Here is a 6,000-nt window from a genome sequence, read left to right as displayed (position 1 = left end):
TGTTAAACAAAAGAGAAACTTAATGAGTGTAACTGCCCCGTGATTTGAATCCACCACAATATTTAATGGGTTCTTCCATGGCCAATGCTACACCCTTCCATGAAAGTTTCATCATGTTTCATGAAAATCTGGCCAGAAGTTTTTCTATAACCCTGCTGACAGACAATCAAACAAACCAAGCTGAAACTTAACCTCCTTTGCAGAGGATATAAGAAGTCATTCCTCACATCCTGCGCAACAGGTGACCAGAATACCCTTCCAATCAACTCAGGGAAATTGTGAAACTCAGCCTAAATGAATTTGGACAACAAGTACCAGAGAATGAGGGACTGCCACCGGGTCATTTTGGAAGGCACTGGCTCCTTCTGATGTGTTGTGTGAGAACTTGTGTCACGCAGGTAACAGAAGGAATGTAAATTCAGCTCAGCCACAATGGCTGGCCTCTGCTGCATCTAGCCTGGCTCTGTCTGGAGGGAACAAAATACGGAATTTTTTTTCTTGGCTTTCTTGGCTTCCTGAAGTTTCTGCTGGTTGCATGGAAACCACACAGGATGCCAGTTTAAAGCTTTGGGGATTTTTTTTAAGGATTGAACAAACAACATATAATGTGTTTAATTAGTGAGTTTTGGAGGTACTTGTAGGTGGATTTTGCTGCCAGGCAAGCTGTTTCCTGTTCCCCTCTGTTTCCAGGATCTGTGCTAAGCTAAGCTAACCGGCTGCTGGCTGTTGTCCTGTATTTGACAGACAGCTATGAGAGTGGTAAATAAGCATATTTCCCAATATGTCTAACTATTGCATGTTAGTCTAACCAATATGTCTAACTACTAAGCCGATCTATGAACAATCCGTTTTTTCTTGTAATTTTTCTGGTAATAAACAAGGATAGCCTACAGATTATTCTGAATAACAATATTTTGCTTTGGCTCTCCTCACTCCTCACAGGATTTTGGTTTGGCACTGTCTAATATGAGACGGCTTTCTGATTGGACAGAAAACCTGCTTTGAACTGAGCCACTATCCGAAAGTGAACTCTGTAAAGTAAAGTAGAGACAAGAATGTCACTGAAAGGATATATGAAAACAAGCTTGCATGCACTGTACATGAACACACACAAAGTCGACAACTTTAACCTCTCGCCCTGCTGCCAATAATGCTGTGGTTTCTGCAGCAGTACTCAGTGTTATCAATTAATCCTTGGGAAGTTATGGAATAGACTAAATAGTCTAGTTCAGACTGATATACACTGGTTCTCCTTTTCCTGTTTCCCTTCCATTTGATATGTCTGGTCAATGGCCTCATGGCCAGGTGGATGATCAGACCACATCCTAATATTCATCTCGGCATCTGCCCTCATTTATCAGCGATTAACTCCGCCACACAATCTTCAAGGGATCTTCTACACATTACACGATTGCAGCACTGGTAACAATTCATTACAAGGCTTCTATTTGAGGTTACATTCTGACATTAAACACAGGACAAGAAAACCAGAAATAACAAAACACTGAGCTTGGTTCAAACTCCACTAATCACATTGAGAGGAAGATGAAAGGCAAGTGTGGAAGGGGCATGGTGGAATCCCGACAGACTTGTTAGTTATTGCCTGGTACCAATCAAATGGTCCACGATTTAGACATTTTTGCCAAACCAAGATGGTTTGTTTGTAATATGCAAGACATTCCATAGCGCTTCATGTGTGTACAACCTCAAAATGAGTATGGGCAGCTATTCTGTCATTATCAAACTCTCTGCCAATCATTGAATTCCAGACATTTTTTCAACAGAAAGCCCAACTTACCTCAAAAATACATCAATACAAACAGGGACTGATCAGCCTGCGTGCATGCATGTGTTTGCAAATATTACCACAACCACAACCCTTTAAAAATCAATTGGTTATTGGCGTGTTGACTGATTTACAAAGAAATAGAACCAGAAAACATTTCCAAACATCAGCCAAACACAGAAATCCAACCTTTTTGATTTGGAGGATGACTTTTGAAGCCAACAACTGTCCTCAGGGGATGGGTGAAATAGCTTGAGTTGAACTACAGCACGTTCCCCCATGTTTTAATTAGGCTTATCCTTTCATGTTGGGAGACGCATGACCCCAGTTGTGCCTCTCTCTGTGAGAGGACAGAGGAGACACAGGGGTTTAAACTGTGCCAGAAGAGCTGTGGTCCATCAACCACAAACCAGCGATGCATTTTATCTGTCTGCAACACTCAGCAAGAACATCCTCAACGAGGTCAAAAGACCAAGGGCACATCTTGAATCTTTTCTTTACCGTCATGCGTTTATACCACAGCATCTTTTTTTTGCTTACTTCATCATTGTTGGTTGGCCATGTGAACAAACATGCCTGAATATTAGTGAGCCAAAGAGCACATGAAGCCCTGTGACTGGCGATGATAAATTAACCAGGCTAAATTGAATAACCGGAGGTGTTATGTGTAACAATATTACGACCTGGGCCAGGGCTTTCATGTGGAGGATGTGTCACTCATTCTCCCTTACTGGCCTTGCTAGGGCCCGCTGCATTGTGTTGGAGCAGTTTTCATCAGCAGAATCTAGCTTTCACTACCATAAGTCGAGGTCTTTGACACATGCCTGAAATAAAGTCCAAGGTCAGGCATGGAGGCTTTCACATTGGCCACTGTAAGAGTTATAGTTTACTTTCAAAACATCATTAATATAGATGTGAGCACAGACATTCACAGAGAAAATTCAAGTCTCAATATTACTGTAACATGAGAAAGCAAGGAGTTTAATATATGCAATATGATCGTCACTAGGATTGTTCAATTTGTTGACAAAGAAAGCAGTTTTATTCACTAGAAGGCCTTTCCCATTAGTGAAAAATAATCTGGGAATCTGATCCCTGTGTTTTTGATCAGCTCCAAAATGTACTGGCTTCTTCCTTGGCTAATGCAACACCCTTCCACCAAGTGTCATGAAAATCAGGTTAGTAGTTTTTCTGTAATCCTGTTGACAAACAGAAAAACAACCCAGCAAAATTAAGCCAAAAACATAACCTTCTTGGTGGAGGTAACTATTCAGAGTGATAAGGATTTCTGAAATTCCCGAGTTTATGAGTGCTGTTCTACCTATCATAGATACCTTTCACATTTGCTGAGTATGCCCTAAATATGTAGGTACTTCACATCATTACCTCGTTTCAGTTCAGTGATCTCCACTTCTAAAGGGTGTGAAACTTTATTCTCCTGGTCTGTTGACAACTTGTCAGACAAATCAGCAACAAGGGGAGAAAGACATGTTCCTTGAGGAAGATAAGGGAGTGAGATGGATCTAGGAAGTGAGAGGGAGAGTAGAGAGAGAAGGTTTATTTACAGCTCCGCTGGAGGAGGTATGAGCTCACAGACCAGCTGCATTTTGTGGGGAGCGTTAGAACAGGAGTAAAAAAGAGGAGGGTGGGGGAAAAGAGAAGAGTCAGATCAGAGATCATCTCTCATTCCCCAGACTCAGCTTCAAAGTCCTACAAACTCAGCAGGGAGGTAAAGCCACAAATATGGCCTCCAAACTCAACCAGAGACTCACAACATCTATTCTGTATGCATTTTCAGTGAGAGAGAGCATGAACATGCAGAAGCAAATGTTGCAATCATGCGGACATAGCTTGGGGTCATAGACACAAACAAACTGGAAGTGTTCTGCTGAGTCTGTAAAATGAGCTGTCTGGGTTTTGATGTAAGATAAGTGGAGGAGAGGAGCACGGGATGAGGAGAAAGTTACTCATTGGGAGATTGTTTGAGCTATTAAGTCATAGACAATCACACAAACAGTTATTTTCCTGCTCTTCTAAATTTGCGTCAAAGTACCTGATGACAGACGTCACCTGGCAGCTCTGACCTGTTTTTTTCTTTAAGGGCTTATGGAGCAGACAGCGCTGATTATACAAGGAGAGAAGTGACGACAAGAGTTTGTATCTGGTGAAAGTGTTATTTCAGTTCAGAGTACAAGTTAATGACTGGCTGGGGCGGCTACAGGATGGCTTATCAGGAACAGGAACACAAAAGAACACATGTAACGCACTAGCAATGTGACACCTTGTACATGTACAATATTTTCATGATATAATGCTTTATAACTAAATTTAGAGGAAACCTTGCCTCTACCTCAGCGCAACCTTTTTGTTCTACAAAACCTGAAGGAAAATAATCACCACAGGTTTTCAACACTGGCAGGAAGCACTGCAAAGCTCTTAGTTCTAATGAACAGTCCTCCTGCTTTCTCAGCCCCTGCGTAATATTCCCACAGTGCATTGTTGTTATTTCGCATTCCACAAAGGTATTGTCCCATTTTTGTGCCGAGGTATACACCAGAGGTCTCCCAGTAAGTGGTGTAATGAGCAGGGGCTGACAGGAGTTGACAGGAGATAATTAGTGCCTGCAGAGCCCCTTAGCTGGGGGCAGATGAGGGCCAAAGCTGAGGCCTTTTGTCTCCCCCAGCAGGTCTCAGTCACCAGGTCCAAGCACTAAGGAGAGCTTGTAAGTCCTAAGCATCGTCTGTACACTCTGGGCAATTGTCCCGCAGATTTTTTCATGTTCTCTTGACAAAACCTAGTTTAGCCTTGTCTAAATTGTAGATCTCACCACTAAACACTTCCTTCTGAAACCCAGTGTGGAGTGGGAGCAAACAAAAAAAGCTAACCTCACCCCTTTGCACTAACACACTGGGTCGGACCATGAAGATGTGGAAAGTTCCGTCAGCTTATTTGAAATCTGATAATTCTATAAAATGACTGATGGAGAAAACAGTGTTTCAAACTGGATTTAGAAGCGTCTCTTTCCGATATTCTAATACACTTGTGTGGACTAATAACTACTGACTCTACTGAATCTAACCTACATTCTCAGACATTGTTTCCTCCCAGATCCAAATGTCCACCCACAAAGATGAAAGATAATTCCTCTAAACAGCTTTGCTCCCAGGGTGGGAGGCTAAACGAGAACCTGGTGGCGTAGCAGAGGACCAGAGATGCAGATGAAAAGATCTGTAGGCTGATAAGGAAGCCAGACAGACTGGATGATGAGAAACAAGGCCTATAATGGGGAATTGGCGATTTACTGGGTCGGCCTGCATGTTGCTGGCTGTGGTTTCAGGGACAGAACAAGGCCACCTAGAAAGAGAGAGAGAGAGAGAGAGAGAGAGAGAGAGAGAGAGAGAGAGAGAGAGAGAGAGAGAGAGAGAAAACACTTCCATAAAATTCCAATCTGTTGTTTTTACGCTTCAGTTTTCATTTTTAATAACGTAAAGTAAAGTAACATGTTAATAAGTGAGCTTTGGAGGTGCAGTTAAGCCAATCTTTTCCACCTGCTTCCAGTGTTTATGCTAAGCAAAGCTAGCTGTCTCCTGGCTGTACCTTTATAACTAAAAGACATCACCCACTTCGTATGTTATCAGCCGATTAAATAGCCATTATCGGTTGTCATCTGCATAGATTTGAGTTGATATGGCTGTACTCTACCTCCTAATTTGTTCAGTAGGCCATTATCATCTATTGGTAAGAAGGATCAGCCCAGGAAGGTTCAAAATTGTTTGGCCTCTAATGGCCATTTTTGAAAGGAGCAAAGGACGAAGTCAAGTGACATAGTATTAAGGCCGGTAAATCTCAAACCGTTGGTGAGCGTTTGTCGGCCTAGTTTTTGCGGTGTGTCCCGCACTGTTTTCACTTATTGGCCCTGCCGACAGTCTCCGTTGCATCGGCAGAGCACTGTCTGCAAAATAAATCACTCTGATTGGCTGTTAAGCTTAAGCGAATCAGCACCCGACAAGAGTGCACACACAGAGGCTCTTTTCACTTTTCATCTTTATCTCATCTGATCATTCATATACAGGGATACTTTCACAACGACATCTTGAATAAAGATAAGTGGTCAGCAAGAGTGGTTTTTGACAAATGCTGCTTTGTTTCAATGTGTGCATCATAACAAAGGTTGTATATTTGCAGTCAGGTCTTCTGGTTTCCTTTTTCTAATG

Source organism: Cottoperca gobio, chromosome 5, assembly GCF_900634415.1.
Source record: "Cottoperca gobio chromosome 5, fCotGob3.1, whole genome shotgun sequence".
Classification (NCBI taxonomy): Eukaryota; Metazoa; Chordata; class Actinopteri; order Perciformes; family Bovichtidae; genus Cottoperca; species Cottoperca gobio.
This window is presented reverse-complemented; position numbering follows the sequence as displayed.